Raw genomic sequence first — 20,913 nt, 5'->3', positions numbered from 1 at the left:
AATCTAGGACTCAATGAGAAGATCAAACCTGAGGATAATAGGTATAGATAATAGGTATAGAAGAGAGTGAACACTCCCAGCTCAAAGGGTCAGTAAATATCTTCAACGAAATCATAGAAGAAAACTTCCCTAACCTAAAGAAAGGGATGCCCATAAACATACAGAAGCCTACAGAACTCCAAATAGTTTGGACCAGAAAAGAAACTCCTCCTGTAACATAATAGTCAAAACAACAAATGCACAAAACAAAGAAAGAATATTAAAAGCAGAAAGGGAAAAATGTCAAGTAACATATGAAGGTAGACCTATCAGAATCACACCAGACTTCTCACCAGAAACTATGTAAGACAGACGATCCTGGACAGATGTCATACAGACCCTAAGAGAACACAAATGCCAGCCCAGGTTACTGTATCCAGGAAAACTCACAATTAACAAAGATGGAAAAACCAAGATATTCCATGACAAAACCACATTTACACCATACCTTTCACCAAATCCAGCCCTGCAAAGGATAATAATTGTTAAAGGCCAACATAAGGAGGCAAGCTACATCCTAGAAAAAGCAAGAAACTAATGTCTTGGCAACAAAACAAAGAAAAGAAAAGCACACAAACATAATTTCACACTGAAATATGAATATACCGGGAAGCAAGAATCACTATTCGTTAATACCTCTCAACATCAATGGACTCAACTCCCCAATAAAAAGACAGAAATTAAAAAAACTGGATATGCAGAAAGGACCCTGCATTCTTCTGCTTACAGGAAACACACCTCAGAGACAAAGGCAGACACTACCTTAGAGGGAAAGGCTGGAAAACAACTTTCCAAGCAAATGGTCTGAAGAAGCAAGCTAGAGTAGACATTCTAATATCAAATAAAATCGATTGTCAACTAAAAGTCATGAAGAAAAATAAGGAAGTACTCTATATATTCATTAAAGGAAAAATCCACCAAGATGAACTCTCAAACCTAAATATCTATGCTCCAAATACAAGGACAGCTACACACAAAAAGAAAACTTACTAAAGCTCAAAGCACAGGTTGAAGCTCACAAAATAAAAGTAGGAGATTTTAACACCCCATTCTCATCAATGGACAGATCATGGAAACAGAAATTAAACAGAGTCGTAGACAGAATAAGAGAAGTCATGAACCAAATGGACTTAACAGATACTTATAGAACATCATATCATAAAACAAAAGGATATACCTTCTTGTCACCACCTCATGGTACTTTCTTCAAAATCGACCGCATAATTGGTCATAAAACAGGCCTCAATAGATACAGAAATATAGAAAAAATCCCTTGTGTCCTATCAGACCACCACGGGATAAAGTTGGTCTTCAACAACATTAAGGGAAGAATGCCCACATATACATGGAAATTGAATAATTCTCTAGTCAATGATAAACTGCTGAAGGAATAAATAAAGAAATAAATTAAAGACTTCTTAGAATTTAATGAAAATGAAGATACAACATACCCAAACTAGTGGGACACAACTACATAATTCCAAAAGAAATAGAAGCAGTCATTAAAGATCTCCCAACCAAAAGGAGCCCAGATCAAGATTGGATAAGTGCACAATTCTATCAGATCAGACCTTCATAGAAGACCTCATATCAGTACTATCAAAACTATTCCACAAAATTGAAACAGATGGAGCTCTACCAAATTCCTTCTATGAAGCCTCAATTACTCTTATACCTAAACCAAAGACCCAAAAAAGAAAGAGAAATTTCAGACCAATTTCCCTTATGAATATCGATGCAAAAATACTCAATAAAGTTCTGGCAAACCGAATCCAAGAGGAAATCAAAACAATCATCGTCCATGATCAAGTAGGCTTCATCCAGGCATGCAGGTATGGTTTAATATATGGAAAGCCATCAACGTAATCCACTATATAAACAAACTGAAAGAAAAATAAACACATGATCATTTCATCAGATGCTGAAAAACCATTTGTCAAAATTCAACACACCTTCATAATAAAACTCCTGGAAAGAAGGAATTCAAGGCCCATACCTAAACATAGTAGAAGCCATATACGGCAAATCAGTAGCTAACTTTAAACAAAATGGAGACTAAAATCAGGGAGTAGACAAGTCTGCCCACTCTCTCCCTACTTATTCATTATAGTTCTTGAAGTTTTAGCCAGAGCAATCAGAAAACAAAGGAGATCAAAGGGATACAGATTGGAAAAGAAAAAGTCAAAATATCACTATTTGAAGATGATATTATACTATATTCAAGTGATCCCAAAAGTTCAACTAGAGAACTACAAATCCTGATAAACACCTTCAGCAAAGAGGCTGGGTATAAAATTAACTCAAATCAGTAGCCATCCTCTTCACAAAAGAGAAACAAGCCGAAAAAGAAATTAGGGAAATGACAGCCTTCATAATAGTCCCAAATAATATATAATACCTTAGTGTGACTTTAAGCAAGCAGGTGAAAGATGTGTATGATAAGAACTTCAAACCTCTGAAGAAAGAAATTGAGGAAGATCTAAGAAGACTGAAAGATATCCCATGCTCATGGATTGGCAGGATTAACATATTAAAAATGGCCATTTTACCAAAAGTGATCTACAGATTTAGTGCAATCCCCATAAAAACACCAATCCAATTCTTAAGAGAGTCAGACAGAACAATTTGCAAATTCATCTGGAGTAACAAAAACCACAGTGAAGCTAGAACTATCCTCAACAGTAAAATGACTTCAAGGGGAATCACTATCCCTGAACTGAAGCAGTTTTAAAGAGCAATAGTTATAAAAACTTCATGGTATTGGTATGGAGACAGATAGATATACATGTGGAATAGAACTGAAGACCCAGAAATGAACCCATACACCTATGGTAACTTGATTTTTGACAAAGGAGTCAAAACCATCCAATGGAAAAAAGATAGCATTTTCAGAAAATTGTCCTGGTTCAACTGGAGTTCAACATGTAGAAGAATGCAGATAGATCCATGCTTATCACCCTGTAAAAAGCTTAAGTCCAAGTGGATCAAGGACCTCCACATCAAACGAGATATACTCAAACTAATAGAAGATAAAGTGGGTAAGCATCTTGAACCCATGGGCACTGGAGAAAACTTCCTGGACAAAACGCCAATGCCTTATGCTCTAAGATCAAGAATGTACAAATGGGACATCATAAAACTGCAAAGCTTCTGTAAGGCAAAGGACACTGTTGTTAGGACAAAACGGCAACCAAGAGACTGGGTAAACATATTACCTATCCTACAAATGACAGAGGGCTTATATCCAAAATATACGAAGAACTCAAGAAGTTAGACTGTAGGAAGACAAATAACCCTATTAAAAATGGGGTTCAGAGGTAAAAAAAAGAATTCACATCTGAGGAATCCCGAATGGCTGAGAAACACCTAAAGAAATGTTATCATCTTTAATCATAAGGGAAATGCAAATCAAAAAAACCCTGACATTTCACCTCACTCCAGTGTGAATGGCTAAGATCAAAAACTCAGTTGGCAACAGATGTTGGCAAGGATGTGAAGAAAGTAGAACACTCCTCCATTGTTGGTGGGATTGAGACTGGTACAATCATTCTGGAAATCAGTGTGGAGGTTCCTCAGAATATTAGATATTGAACTACCTGAGGACCCAGCTATACCTCTCTTGGACATATACCCAAAAGATGCTCCAAAATATAACAAAGACACATCCTCATAGCTGCCTTATTTAAAATAGCCAGATGCCCTTCAACAGAAGAATGGATACAGAAAATGTGGTACATCTACACAATGGAATATTACTCCGCTACCAAGAACAATGACTTTATGTAATTCCTAGGCAATTGCACGGGACCGTAAAATGTCATCCTGACTGATGTAACCCAATCCTAGAAAAACACATATAGTATGCACTCATTGATAAGTGGCTGTTAGCCCAAATGCTCGAATTACCCTAGATGCACAGAACTCATGAAACTCAAGAAGGATGACCAAAATGTGAATGCTTCACTCCTTCTTCAAAAGGGGAAATAGAATACCCTAGGAGGGTATAGGAAGGCAAAGTATAGGGCAGAGGCTGAAGGAATGCCCATTCAGAGCCTGCACTACATGTAACCCATACATATACAGCCAGTAAACTAGATAAAACGGATGAAGAAAAGAAATGCAGGCTGACCAGAACTGGATGTAGATATCTCCTCAGAGACACAGCCAGATTATGGCAAATACATAGGCAAATGCAAGCAGAAAACCATTGAACTGAGAAAGGAAACCCTGTTGAAGGAATCAGAGATAGAACTGAGAGAGTTTGAAGGGGCTTGAGACCCCCTATGATCTACAATGCCAACCAACCAGAGCTTCCAGGGAGTAAGCAATTACCGTAAGAAGTTACATGGACTGACCCTGGGCTCCAACGGCGTAGGTAGAAATGAATGGCCTAGTAAAGCACTAATGGAAGTTCTCCTTGGTCCTGTCAAGATTGTACCCCCAGTTAATGGGATTGTTCGGGGAGGGTGGCAATGGGAGGAGGACAGGGAAGGGAACACCCATACAGAAGAGGAAGGGGAGGGATTAGCGGGATGTTTGCTGTGAAACTGCGAAATGTAAAAACAATTAAATGTAAATAAGAAATACCCAATTTAATAAAGATGAAGAGAAAAAAGAAAAATAAAGAATGAAAATAGATTTTCAATTTGTTTACAATTTAAAACATTAAAAAAATGACCTCAACTCACATTGACACACACATGTTAACATTTTGGGAACTGACATGAGGTTTAGATTTAAAAAAGTGGAAGTGTAGTACACACATAAATACTTTTGGCCAAGGAGTGCTTGTGATAACCACTGACCCATGATGAAGTCGCTTTCAGTCTGCAAGATATCCCAGGAAATTTTTTGACATCTGTAAATTCTCTTCTGGATGACTAATTCTGTTCTTGCTGACAAGTCTTTGGCCTCTTCCTATTCCCCAGCAAGAGATTCTGGGCAAATTCCAATTTCTCAGGGTCTCTGTACACCACAACACTGGGATTACAGTTGTATCAAGGTATTCCCAGTTTTTAAGTATGGGATCTGGGGATCCAAAACCAGGTGCTTTTGCTTCAGTAGCAAGCACTCTTACACACTAAGACATCTTGCCAGGCCTAAACCAGTGTTTCTCTCCATATTCATCCAATTCCTATTGTAGTCAATATATTTTTAACATCATAACATTATTTATTGTTATTATGCAATAAAGAATAACCAATTTTAGGAAGATTAAAATAAAGGTGATACTTAACCCTATACCTTATGATAAATATATAAACTGATGTTCTTTCCACTGTTTTTCATTAGGTTTTTTCTCTAATTTTAGAATTCTATGAATATACTGTATACTTTTTTATAATTTGGAAGGGTTTTTATATCATTTGAAGGATAGAGAAAATCAAATGTTATGGGACAAACTGAAAATAGGAGAAAGCACAAGCTGTAAGAAGTAGAATATAGGCCCGCAGCAGCTCTCTGCTCCCAGACCCGGTAAGAGAGAGACCCAACCGCCTGGTCAGGTGGGCACTCCTGAGGCTGCAGAGCGGAAGAGACCACCAACACTGCTCAACCCTGCCCACATCCCTGGCCCAAGAGGAAACTGTATAAGGCCTCTAGGCTCCCGTGGGGGAGGGCCCAGTAGCGGCAGGACCCCTGCCTGAGACACCTCCGGAACCTGAGGGAAACAGACCAGATAAACAGTTCTCTGCACCCAAATCCCGTGGGAGGGAGAGCTAAACCTTCAGAGAGGCAGACAAGCCTGGGAAACCAGAAGAGACTGCTCCCTGCACACACATCTCGGACGCCAGAGGAAAAAGCCAAAGACCATCTGGAACCCTGGTGCACTGAAGCTCCCGGAAGGGGCGGCACAGGTCTTCCTGGTTGCTGCCGCTGCAGAGAGCACGTGGGCAGCACCCCACGAGCGAACTTGAGCCTCAGGACCACAGGTAAGAACAACTTTTCTGCTGCAAGAAAGCTGCCTGGTGAACTCAAGACACAGGCCCACAGGAACAGCTGAAGACCTGTAGAGAGGAAAAACTACACGCCCGGAAGCAGAACACTCTGTCCCCATAACTGACTGAAAGAGAGGAAAACAGGTCTACAGCACTCCTGACACATAGGCTTATAGGACAGTCTAGCCACTGTCAGAAATAGCAGAACAAAGTAACACTAGAGATACTCTGATGGCGAGAGGCAAGCGCAGGAACCCAAGCAACAGAAACCAAGACTACATGGCACCACCGGAGCCCAATTCTCCCATCAAAACAAATATGGAATATCCAAACACACCAGAAAAGCAAGATCTAGTTTCAAAATCATTTTAGATCATGATGCTGGAGGACGTCAAGAAAGACGTGAAGAACTCCCTTAGAGAACAAGTAGAAGCCTACAGAGAGGAATCGCAAAAATCCCTGAAAGAATTCCAGGAAAATATAAATAAGCAAGCAGAAGCCCATAGAGAGGAGACACAAAAATCCCTGAAAGAATTCCAGGAAAACACAATCAAACAGTTGAAGGAATTGAGGATGGAAATAGAAGCAATCAAGAAAGAACACAGGGAAACAGCCCTGGATATAGAAAACCAAAAGAAGAGACAAGGAGCTGTAGATACAAGCTTCACCAACAGAATACAAGAGATGGAAAAGAGAATCTCAGGAGCAGAAGATTCCATAGAGATCATTGACTCAACTGTCAAAGATAATGTAAAGCGGAAAAAGCTACTGGTCCAAAACATACAGGAAATCCAGGACTCAATGAGAAGATCAAACCTAAGGATAAAAGGTAGAGAAGAGAGTGAAGACTCCCAGCTCAAAGTACCAGTATATATCTTCAACAAAATCATAGAAGAAAACTTCCCTAACCTAAAAAAAGAGATACCCATAGACATACAAGAAGCCTACAGAACTCCAAATAAATTGGACCAAAAAAGAAACACCTCCTGTCACATAATTGTCAAAACACCAAACGCACAAAATAAAGAAAGAATATTAAAAGCAGTAAGGGAAAAAGGTCAAGTAACATATAAAGGCAGACCTATCAGAATCACACCAGACTTCTCGCCAGAAACTATGAAGGCCAGAAGATCCTGGACTGATGTCATACAGACCCTAAGAGAACACAAATGCCAGCCCAGGTTACTGTATCCTGCAAAACTCTCAATTAACATTGATGGAGAAACCAAGATATTCCATGACAAAACCAAATTTACACAATATCTTTCTACAAATCCAGCACTACAAAGGATAATAAATGGTAAAGCCCAACATAAGGAGGCAAGCTATACCCTAGAAGAAGCAAGAAACTAATCGTCTTGGCAACAAAACAAAGAGAATGAAAGCACACAAACATAACTTTACATCCAAATATGAATATAACGGGAAGCAATAATCACTATTCCTTAATATCTCTCAATATCAATGGCCTCAACTCCCCAATAAAAAGACATAGATTAACAAACTGGATACGCAACGAGGACCCTGCATTCTGCTGCCTACAGGAAACACACCTCAGAGACAAAGACAGTCACTACCTCAGAGTGAAAGGCTGGAAAACAACTTTCCAAGCAAATGGTCAGAAGAAGCAAGCTGGAGTAGCCATTCTAATATCAAATAAAATCAATTTCCAACTAAAAGTCATCAAAAAAGATAAGGAAGGACACTTCATATTCATCAAAGGAAAAATCCACCAAGATGAACTCTCAATCCGAAATAGCTATGCCCCAAATACAAGGGCACCTACATACGTAAAGGTACCATACTAAAGCTCAAAACACACATTGCACCTCACACAATAATAGTGGGAGATTTCAACACCCCACTCTCATCAATGAACAGATCATGGAAACAGAAATTAAACAGTGATGTCGACAGACTAAGAGAAGTCATGAGCCAAATGGACTTAACAGATATTTATAGAACATTCTATCCTAAAGCAAAAGGATATACCTTCTTCTCAGCTCCTCATGGCACTTTCTCCAAAATTGACCAAATAATTGGTCAAAAAATGGGCCTCAACAGGTACAGAAAGATAGAAATAATCCCATGCGTGCTATCGGACCACCATGGCCTAAAACTGGTCTTCAGTAACAATAAGGGAAGAATGCCCACATATATGTGGAAATTGAACAATGATCTACTCAATGATAACCTGGTCAAGGAAGAAATAAAGAAAGAAATTAAAAACTTTTTAGAATTTAATGAAAATGAAGGTACAACATACCCAAACTTATGGGACAGAATGAAAGCTGTGCTAAGAGAAAACTCATAGCGCTGAGTGCCTGCAGAAAGAAACAGGAAAGAGCATATGTCAGCAGCTTGACAGCACACCTAAAAGCTCTAGAACAAAAAGAAGCAAATACACCCAGGCGGAGTAGAAGGCAGGAAATAATCAAACTCAGAGCTGAAATCAACCAAGTAGAAACAAAAAGGACCATAGAAAGAATCAACAGAACCAAAAGTTGGTACTTTGAGAAAATCAACGAGATAGATAAACCCTTAGCCAGACTAAGGAGAGGACAGAGAGATTGCATCCAAATTAACAAAATCAGAAATGAAAAGGGAGACATAACTACAGATTCAGAGGAAATTCAAAAAATCATCAGATCTTACTATAAAAACCTATATTCAACAAAACTTGAAAATCTTCAGGAAATGGACAATTTTCTAGACAGATACCAGGTATCGAAGTTAAATCAGGAACAGATAAACCAGTTAAACAACCCCATAACTCCTAAGGAAATAGAAGCAGTCATTAAAAGTCTCCAAACCAAAAAGAGCCCTGGTCCAGATGGGTGTAGTGCAGAATTCTATCAAACCTTCATAGAAGACTTCATACCAATATTATCCAAACTATTCCACAAAATTGAAACAGATGGAGCCCTACCGAATTCCTTCTACGAAGCCACAATTACTCTTATACCTAAACCACACAAAGACACAACAAAGAAAGAGAACTTCAGACCAATTTCCCTTATGAATATCGACGCAAAAATACTCAATAAAATTCTGGCAAACCGAATTCAAGAGCACATCAAAACAATCATCCACTATGATCAAGTTGGCTTCATCCCAGACATGCCGGGATGGTTTAATATACGGAAAACTATCATCGTGATCGATTATATAAACAAACTGAAAGAACAGAACCACATGATCATTTCATTAGATGCTGAGAAAGCATTTGACAAAATTCAACACCCCTTCATGATAAAAGTCCTGGAAAGAATAGGAATTCAAGGCCCATACCTAAACATAGTAAAAGCCATATACAGCAAACCAGTTGCTAACATTAAACTAAATGGAGAGGAACTTGAAGCAATCCCACTAAAATCAGGGACTAGACAAGGCTGCACAGTCTCTCCCTACTTATTCAATATAGTTCTTGAAGTTCTAGCCAGAGCAATCAGACAATAAAAGGAGGTCAAGGGGATACAGATCGGAAAAGAAGAGGTCAAAATATCACTATTTGCAGATGACATGATAGTATATTTAAGTGATCCCAAAAGTTCCACCAGAGAACTACTAAAGCTGATTAACAACTTCAGCAAAGTGGCTGGGTATAAAATTAACTCAAATAAATCAGTTGCCTTCCTCTATACAAAAGAGAAGCAAGCCGAGAAAGAAATTATGGAAACGACACCCTTCATAATAGACCCAAATAATATAAAGTACCTCGGTGTGACTTTAACCAAGCAAGTAAAAGATCTGTACAATAAGAACTTGAAGACACTGAGGAAAGAAATTGAAGAAGACCTCAGAAGATGGAAATATCTCCCATGCTCATGGATTGGCAGGATTAATATAGTAAAAATGGCCATTTTACCAAAAGCAATCTACAGATTCAATGCAATCCCCATCAAAACACCAATCCAATTCTTCAAAGAGTTAGACAGAACAATTTGCAAATTCATCTGGAATAAAAAAAAACCCAGGATAGCTAAAGCTATCCTCAACAATAAAAGGACGTCAGGGGGAATCACTATCCCTGAACTCAAGCAGTATTACAGAGCAATAGTGATAAAAAATGCATGGTATTGGTACAGACACAGACAGATAGACCAAAGGAATAGAATTGAAGACCCAGAAATGAACGCACACACCTATGGTCACTTGATTTTTGACAAAGGAGCCAAAACCGTCCAATGGAAAAAAGATAGCATTTTCAGCAAATGGTGCTGGTTCAACTGGAGGGCAACATGTAGAAGAATGCAGATCGATCCATCCTTATCACCCTGTACAAAGCTTAAGTCCAAGTGGATCAAGGACCTCCATATCAAAACAGACACACTCAAACTAATAGAAGAAAAACTAGGGAAGCATCTGGAACACATGGGCACTGGAAAAAATTTCCTGAACAAAACACCAATGGCTTACGCTCTAAGATCAAGAATCGACAAATGGGATATCATAAAACTGCAAAGCTTCTGTAAGGCAAAGGACACTGTGGTTAGGACAAAACAGCAACCAACAGATTGGGAAAAGATCTTTACCAATCCTACAACAGATAGAGGCCTTATATCCAAAATATACCAAGAACTCAAGAAGTTAGACCGCAGGGAAACAAATAACCCTATTAAAAAATGGGGTTCAGAGCTAAACAAAGAATTCACAGCTGAGGAATGCCGAATGGCTGAGAAACACCTAAAGAAATGTACAACATCTTTAGTCATAAGGGAAATGCAAATCAAAACAACCCTGAGATTTCACCTCCCACTAGTGAGAATGGCTAAGATCAAAAACTCAGGTGACAGCAGATGCTGGCCAGGATGTGGAGAAAGAGGAACAATCCTCCATTGTTGGTGGGATTGCAGACTGGTACAACCATTCTAGAAATCAGTCTGGAGGTTCCTCAGAAAATTGGACATTGAACTGCCTGAGGATCCAGCTATACCTCTCTTGGGCATATACCCAAAAGATTCCTCAACATACAAAAGAGACACGTGCTCCACTATGTTCATCACAGCCTTATTTATAATAGCCAGAAACTGGAAAGAACCCAGATGCCCTTCAACAGAGGAATGGATTCAGAAAATGTGGTACATCTACACAATGGAATATTACTCAGCTATCAAAAACAACGAGTTTATGAAATTCGTAGGCAAATGGTTGGAAATGGAAAATATCATCCTGAGTGAGCTAACCCATTCACAGAAAGACATACATGGTATGCAATCATTGATAAGTGGCTATTTGCCCAAATGCTTGAATTACCCTAGATCCCTAGAACAAACGAAACTCAAGACGGATGATCAAAATGTGAATGCTTCACTCCTTCTTTAAATGAGGAAAAAGAATACCCTTGGCAGGGAAGGGAGAGGCAAAGATTAAAACAGAGACTGAAGGAACACCCATTCAGAGCCTGCCCCACATATGATCCATACATATACAGCCACCCAATTAGAGAAGATGGACGAAGCAAAGAAGTGCAGGCCTACAGGAACCGGATGTAGATCGCTCCTGAGAGACACAGCCAGAATACAGCAAATACAGAGGCGAATGCCAGCAGCAAACCACTGAACTGAGAATAGGCCCCCGTTGAAGGAATCAGAGAAAGAACTGGAAGAGCTTGAAGGGGCTCGAGACCCCAAAAGTACAACAATGTCAAGCAACCAGAGCTTCCAGGGACTAAGCCACTACCTAAAGACTATACATGGACTGACCCTGGACTCTGACCCCATAGGTAGCAATGAATATCCTAGTAAGAGCACCAGTGGAAGGGGAAGCCCTGGGTCCTGCTAAGACTGAACCCCCAGTGAACTAGACTATGGGGGCAGTGCGGCAATGGGGGGAGGGTTGGGAGGGGAACACCCTTAAGGAAAGGGAGGGGGGAGGGGGATGTTTGCCCGGAAACCGGGAAAGGAAATAACACTTGAAATGTATATAAGAAATACTCAAGTTAATAAAAAAAAAAAGAAAGAAAAAAAGAAATACTCAAGTTAATAAAAAAATTAAAAAAAAAAGAAAATGTAAAAAAAAAAATGGGCTACAGAACTAAACCAAGAATTCTCAACTGAGAAATATCGAAAATATTGAAATAAAGAAATGTTCAATATCCTATCTTCTCAAACCAATGACAACATGAAAAGCATGTTTCTGCAGTTACCAAATGAAAGAATAAGGCCTGAATAACATAGTAGATTCTTAAAATCACAATGAACTGACTTTCAGTATAATCTTACTTTGCTTTTCTGACCATTTTAATCATCTGCTTACAGATATGAATGTCCAGAGACATGTGAATCTCTATAAGCTCAAGGCCAGCCTGGTCTATATATCAAGTTCTGGAATAGCCAGGACTAGAGATACCCTGTCTTAAAAACAAACAAACAAACAAACAAAAAACAAAAACAAAACCCCACAGTTATAAATGCCTCCTCTGTTCATTTCTACAGTCAGTGGAGTGAATAGCCTGAGTCTTTTGCACTTTAATATCGATAAACTGGGATTTCAGATTTCCCCCATGTGCAGTGCATTGAATGTGTCTTCCATTTCTATACTAAAAATCTAAATTCAATGCAATAGTATTATAAGTGGTTGTTTGAATGGCAGTTATCTATGAGTGTAGAGTGTTCCCAAGTAAGAATGACCACCGTACAGAAGGAGCTTCAGAGAGCTGCCTCTCTTTCTAACCTGTAAGGATACTATGAAAAGTTAGTGATATGAAACCCAGAAACCAGTATCAACACTCGTCTGCTCTGGCACTCTGATCACAGACTCCAGCTTCAGTAACAGTGGGAAATAAATCTGTGGTTGTAAACTACAGTGTTTATGGCATCTTGTAATAGCTGCTGAACTAATAAATCAGAGCCCATGCAAAAAAAAAAAAAAAAAAGAATTGGACACATCATGCTAAGCACGCAACTTTCCTCTCAGCTGTACCACCACCACCGCCGCCGCCGCCGCCGCCGCCACCACCACCACCACCGCCACCACCACCCTGCCGCGATCTCTTCTTTAAAGATACTCATTGGAAGGAGAAGCCTTTCACTAACTGATCAAGATGGAACCCACCACATAGGCCTGAATGGAGTTCGTCGTCTTTCATCACACCCAGTGCAAACAGCAGGCAATGAAAGGTATAATGAAGAGCTCAGGATTCACAGCTCGAAACAAGATTGTTGTGTGCGTCCCTCGGAGGCCTGGGTTTTCAAAGTTTCTCTCTTTTGATGGTTCTTTTTTAACTGTTGGAGGATCCGGTGCTGAAGACATCTTGACTACTGAAGATTATTACCTAAAACAATATGTATATTTTTTTCTTCGTACTTATTTTTTTAAAAAATCTCTTTTGTTTATTTGAGACAAAGTCTTGCTATGCAGCCTTGGGTGGCCTAGAACTCCCTACTAGACCCTGTCACCCTTGAACTCACAGAGACCTGCAGAGGGGAGCAGCCCCACTGGTGGTTCTTGGTTCTTCCTGAGGAACAGGAGGGGAAGAGCTTCAGCAGGGATAAGACTTGGTCCTGCAAGGTTTTTAGAGTTGCTGTACAATAATAAAACATTTACCAGCCTTAAAAAAAAGAAGTAGAATATATATTAAGTATTAATAACTTGCAAATTCAAGAACCTATCAATCATACTAACTTAGACAGAATCATACTAACTTACTCCGAAATATTTACCTAGTCTAAAATTCAGAGAATCCTGTCACTAGCAAACGCCATGCTTAAAAGACAGCTGTGCTATCAGTCAGCCAAAGTTCCAAGAACCAATCCAATTTTGATTAATTTCTTTGCCCTCTGTGTCATTCACACTTTATAGTCACTTGGTTATTAGGGTAATTGGATTTCTCCCTAAATAAAGTCATGGTCTCTGATGAGTGAATTCACATGACATTTCCTTAAAAGACTCTTATTATGAAGTCTTGTTATGATCATCTAGTAATGAAAACACATTAAGAACAGGAAAAATGAATTCTGTGACCTGGACTCATAACTCTTTCTGTGATGGTAATCAGGAACCAAATGAGCACTGGTGATTAATAAATATGAAAGACGGTTAAATAATTATTTTTAATGTATTGATCAATTTCATTGCATTATTAAATATATCGGCGTACTGCAGCCATGAAAATTAGCATGTACTCTGGAACCCTGCCAAGGGAGATTCAAAGACTTGTGGAAATAAGTGAACTTCTTTATGCATTTTCTACAGATACACTTTTGTACGTACATTCCATTAGCACAAGGGTTTTCTTTGCTGTCTGTTATATGTTTGTGTGTATGAAAATGAATGTTCATGTGCACAGATGTGCTATGCAAGTTAGAAAAGTTTCTTCAGGAATCATATATCTTATATTTGAAGAGGGTCTTTCACTATCCCAGAGTTCTCCATGTAGGTTACATCTGGTGTAAAGGGAAGAATAGATACCTACCCTTCTCTGTTTTCTTTGTAAGATTAAAGGGATGTACTATAATGCTCAAAATTCTTCTCATTCTCATTGTGGATAATATTCAGTGTTTGTGATTGCAAGTAAACTACTTGGATGACTGAATCGTCTTGCTAGCAAAATGTTAAGTATTGTGTTTGTTTAGATATAGAAGTCATTATGTTATATATGTGTATTTTGGTTATATAGTAAGCACTATGAATATGGGATGGGTGAGTGTGTGTGAATGAGATAGTGTATACTTGCTATTTTTTTATGGTGATTATGTTGTTGTTGATGCTATGTGCTTATTGTGTTCTATGGTGTCATAAGCCCTATGTTTGCTTTTAGTATGTATGTGTATATGTCAGGTAGTCTATGTGTACATGTGTTATATTTTGTGTGTGTGTATGTGTGTTTATGTTTGTGCATGTTATATATGTACATAAAATGGAGATTGTATGTGAGGGTTCTTATTAGAAATGATCAAATTTGTACATGACAGGATCCTAATAGAAAATCAAAAATGATAACTAAAGTGGTTTGCATTTTTAATTATTGATTTAGAGTATCTATAGCTTTTTAAAAATATAATTCACCTCTTCCTGATATTGTTTAGGCAGCTAATAATTACTAGGAAAGAAAGAGAAATTTTCTTAAGTGATGTAACTACTGCTAAATTATCCCGGTTACTGTAATAGCCCATTGGTTGTACATCTGTAAACACAAACACTAGTAAAGTTCACATACACACACACATACACACACACGAGAGAGAGAGAGAGAGAGAGAGAGAGAGAGAGAGAGAGAGAGAGAGAGGTGACAACAGGAGGTAGTTAAATTGGGAAGAACACAAGAGACCACAAAAAAAAAAATACAGAACAAACATCATCTAAGTGCATAATGTAAACCTCTGAAAATATATTAAAACATCCTTGTGCAGAACTTTTATGTGCGAACGGACACTTTTGAAGAGCACTTGCTTTTTTAGACTTCATTGACATATTTCACCTTTCTCATTGCATTGGCTCAGACTCTGTTTGTTTCAGGCAAAATCTTGGTCACTTATATATGTGCATTTGTGTATGTGTGCATCTGGGTGCATGTACATGTGTATGATTATGTCTGTGTGGTGTATGCATACCTACATATTTTGAAAAAAGCATTTATATATTCACAGTTTGAGAGGATGCAGCAGGTATGACATCAGGAAAGTGGGAGAGCTAGTCACATTGTGTCTGCAGCAGAAAATAAGAGTGAAAAAGGAAAGACGTGAAGCTCATTTAAATCCTTTCTCCAGTAACCATCTATGTCCAGTGATGCTCTGACTCCTGAAGATTCAACAAACTTCTCAAACAGTGCCAGTATCCAGGGATCAAGTGCTCAAACCTGTGATCCTATAGGAGATAGTTCATAAAACACAACAGTTTTTAGTTAATGTTTGAAATCTGAAGCATAAGTTTTAAACAGAAGCTTCAGTAGACCTAACAGTTCTCCATACAATCTTTCTGTGTTTAGTAAGAGTCCAACTTTTTTATTAATCATCTTATTCATTAACAATTCAAATGATATCCCCACTTTTCCCCACCACCACCTCCACAAAACCTTCCTCCCATCACCTCTTTGCCTCTATGAGGGTGCTCCTCCACCCACTCACTAACTGCGAATTCATCACTCTAGCATTCCCCAATCCTGGGACTTCAAGCCTCCTTCCTATCACATTGATGTCAGATATGTCGGCTACATGTGGATTTGGAGTCATGTATCACATCATATATATTCTTTGGTTGGTGGTTTATTCTCTGGCAGCTCTGGGTGTTACACTTAGTTGGTATTGTTCTTTCTATAGATTTGAAATGTAGTTCATCTCCTTCAATATTTCCCCAATCTCCTCCCTTGGGCTCAACCCCAATGTTGCCTGTGAGAATCTGCATTTGTACTATGCAGGTAGTGATAGAACCTCTAAGGGAATAGCTATATCAGTCTCCTGACAGCAAGTGCTTCTTGGCATTACCAATAGTGTGAGGGCTTGGTGTCTGCAGACGGGATGGATTCCTGGGTGTGTCAGTCTCTGAATTGCCTTTTCTTCAGATTCTGTTCTATTTTTTTTTGTATCTGTCTTTCTTTTGAAGAGGAAAATTTCTGGGTTAAATATTTTGAGCTGCCTGTGTGGCCCCATCCCTAAAATGGGGGCTGTGCCTATCTACTGGAGGTGTTCTCTCCCTTTGTTGGATATTTCAGGAAAAGATCATGTGGCATAAAGACAGGGGTGCATTTTGGCAATGTAATTTGGTTCTGAGAGAGCTATAAGCATCTTTTTCTTTGTCAAGAATAAAGGTGAGAATATATATATATATATATGTACATATATATATATATATATATATATATATATATATATATATACATACATACATATATATTCTTTTTTCTGGGATTCAAACTCAGGTCCTCATTCTTTTTCACAAGCAGTCTGATCTATTAATTCATTTCTTTAGTCCACTACGTAGTATTTCTCTGTTGAATAACACAATTATTTACTTTAAAACTTTTCTATGTTATTATATGACATAGAAATGTGTCTTTTGACATTGATTAAGTGGATTAAGACATTAGCATTGCAAATATTTTGAGGCAGACTTATTTGAGGTAAAATCATACGTTTATCATTATATTGTAATGAAGCAAAAGTTGAGCTAACCACCCATAACTAAGCTTCAGCATGAAGAAAGAGAAATAGCAGAGGAAGAAGGATACTTGCTGTAATTATCTCCTTTTCCTTATTTCAGGTGGTAAACTTTTTACTTTGAGCTTTCTCTCTGCAGGACAGGAAACCATGCTATATGTGGAGAAGGAAACTGTTTTTTTCCACTGAGAGACACTTTTTAAACTTAGAGTTGAGAAGCTGTGCTAATGAAGGTGGATATTTCTGCTGTGAGAATATTTGTATGTGGCTAAATATATCCCACATCTGCAAAAAGCAGAAGAGAGTCTCCCAGAATGCCTCACCCACAGTCTTTGAAGGATTTTTCTCATGAGAATGGTAAAGGAGACCCTTGACATGAAGCTGAAAATATGGGTTGAAGTAAGGAGGAAACACTTGTATCTATGCCATTTATTTATTTATTTAAGTAATTATTTATTTACTTATTATGTATTTATTTATATTTTTTACTTTTGTATAAAATAAGTAAATCATTCTTAGGAATTTTGAAATTTAATTAGATAAATGTTTACATAGACTCATGGAATCCATGGAATGATTTTGGATTTTAGATAAACAATATTGACCAAGAGGTCCATACTAAATGAATGGTGTGGGGTAAGTATGCTCAGTGTTTAAACTCCCATCTGTACAAACTCCAGATTATATCAGATGGCAAGGACCCTTGCAAATACAATTGCAGTAGTGTACCTCTGTAATTCTAGTAACATTTCAGAATTATAGGAAATCAAGATTAATAAATAAGACATCCTGTCCTGAACAGGGTGTATAGTGAGGACTGGTACTCGAGGCTATCTTTGACTTCTATATCTGTGTTGTGGTACACCTGGAAAGCCATTACATAAGAACATATACACAAATTTATCCACACCGATGTTAAAAATTAAGAAAGAAAAATAAGGGGTTTTCATAAGAAGAGCTATGCTGACAGAGCTTCAGTTACAATTTGTAATTCCTCAGGGATTCTGTAAATTCTAGCAAAGGGTATGGTCATCTCAAGTTCCTTAGCCCTGCTGAGAACCCAATGGTTTTCTATGACTTATTTTGAGAAAAAAGTTTAAGTGAAGTTGGGATTAATAAAAATTCAGATTATAAGACTGGAGTTAGAAGTGTGGCAATGAACACTTGGGAAGAGAATACTCTTCACAAGTGAATATGGAAATTGCAGTGGGAAGGGTAATAGAACACAAAAGACAGAATGGGGATTTGCGTTAAAGCTGCAGTCAACCTGGCAATAGGATACATGAGACATGGAAAATGCAAAGAAACAAAAAAGACTTCTGTGAGTGGACAAGTGTAAGAGAAAAGCAAGAAGAGGATTGTGGAAGGAGTGACATCTGAAGGAAAGCATATATAGAACTACCATAATGAAATTCTTTAAATTGCATGTCAATTTAAAGGTAAATTATAAAAGGTTAGAGAAGTTGGGGAAGAAACTCCAAGGTAGGAGTTCTCGGTGTGCAAAATGAGAACATGCACATGTACCTTCAATTCTTGGGACAGGGACAGAGAGAGAAGAATTACTTGGTTTGCTGAACTAAGTGAATTTGTTAATTTCATGCCACTAAGGAACTCTGTCTCAGAAAAATGGTTCATAGCACATGAAGAATTATAACTCAGGCTCTACTCTGATTTTCACATGCATGCACATCCCCCAAACAAATGAAAAAGCATGAATCCATGTAAACACACAAGAAAATCAATAAATGAAATGATTAAATAAATAAATATTACTGAATACAGAACAACAATTGTTCTCAAAAGTACCATTCTAAATCCTCAGAGCTCAACAAATATCAGAAATTATTAAGTCAGAAGACACGGACCTACAGCAATATATGATTAGTAATCAAGACAACTGTGTGATAGAAATCATCATTCAGCCCATTGAAACAAGAGATGCCTGTTTTCTATTTTCTTAAAAACAGACTCTAAAGGAATACATGATATAAAGAAGAGCATAATCTTTAGGAAAGATAGTTCTCCAAAATCCAGCAGAAAATATTGGAAGAAGTTGAACACTACTGACTGAACCTGAGAACCATAAGGTGGGCTGAAGTTAGGAAGAGAGATAAAGGATGCCCAGAAAGCTGATGACACTTACTTCTTTATCTGTGAGGTTGTTTTTAGAAATGATCAACATTTGAGTAAGAAGCCTGTGTAAAGTTGATGGCTACCAGTCTCACATCTGAGTGAGCATCTTTCAACCAAGTGAGGGTTGATCCATTTATTCAAAGACAAGGAAGGGAAAATACTGAATCTCTCTGCCTATAGTTCTATATCTCAGACCTTCATTTACACCTTCTGTAGAAAACATGACTTTTTTATTTCTAGCATCTTTTCCTTTTAAATTTTGCTTTTTATTTTTCAAGTTTTTTTTAAGAATTTGCCTGTGATGGATGCTTAAATAGGACATCTTTATTATTGAACATTCAGGGAACGTCTCAAAATATTGGCCAGAGAGATTACAAGAGCATGTATTCTTGTAGGTTGACATGAAATTGTGGCCTTGAATTCTCAAGTAATGTGGTTACATGTAGATGGCTATGCTGTTCAGAATCAATGATTTAGAAAGGGGTTCGTAAATTCCTGTATCTCAACAAGAATCTATAGTTAATGGTTTCCAAATAAAAGATAAACTTTTTGTGTGTGTGTGTGTGTGTAGCAACTTGTAAGCTGACAATGAGCCTATGAATAAACATTTATTTGTGTTCCTCTATGAATCGCCAAGTAAAGTAATTGGTTCACAGAAAAAATAAAATATATTAAATTGGAATGCATACTAGCTAAGAAATGAGGGGATGAGCAGGAGTAGGAGGGGAGCAAGAGAAGTTGAGGGAGAATTAATATGATCAAAATTAACTCTGAAAGTTATTACAGTATATGATATATAACACAATAAAATATTATAATAAATAATATTATTGACATGTTAAGGAAGATACAGTCATTGATACAATGATAGTCTGACTAATATGAATGTAAACAACCTCCTCCTGAGTAGAATTGCTGCTCCTTCTGGCATAGGTTGAGTTCATGGATTTTATTCCTCTGGGTTCCTGGATCTTTGACGAGTATCTCTCATTACTAATTTGACCTACCAACAAGTTTCTGCCCTTGGATTAAGGCTATATTATGCCACTAACTTTTTTTAATAATGCAGCTTACAAATGACATATGAAAAGAGGTTTTGGCCAAAACAATCATGGAGAAAACTCCTATAATAAATATTCTCTTGTTTGTTTTTGAGCATTCTGTTGAGACTGTACCTGAAAAACTATGACTGATGCAAAAAAGCTGCCCTAACATCAACTTTCTTAAGGCTTAATGGTATCATTTTAAAGATTTGACTTCTGAACTTCAAAATATGAAGAAGAATATATGATATATGAAAAAATCGTCACTATGATTGAGAAACAATTTTTATTTCAATTGAATACACTTCTTGAGGCGATCAAATGATAAAAACAGGCATCTGGTGATTGATTAGCTATCATCATATATACCATCACAACTGTTCCTCAAAAGAATGAGGAGTCTCTAGCAGATTCTTGAATGCCAGACCACTGAAGCACCTTACTTACCTAGGTTCTCTTAAATGCAACATCAGGTAATTATTTTTCAACACCTACTGTGTATGAACAACGAAACTTCAAGAACTACTGTCCCAAACAAAAATCAATGTACCACAAGATGAGCATCTGGAGGAACAGCAGAAGGGTTGGGCATTTCTAATCTGAGATGAAACATTATGGTGTTGCTGACACTGTGGCAGTGTAATCCAATATCAATTAGAATTGAAT

This window comes from Rattus norvegicus, chromosome 13, assembly GCF_021556685.1.
Source record: "Rattus norvegicus strain SHRSP/BbbUtx chromosome 13, alternate assembly SHRSP_T2T, whole genome shotgun sequence".
In the NCBI taxonomy this organism is placed as follows: Eukaryota; Metazoa; Chordata; class Mammalia; order Rodentia; family Muridae; genus Rattus; species Rattus norvegicus.
Note: the sequence above shows the minus strand (reverse complement) of the source record.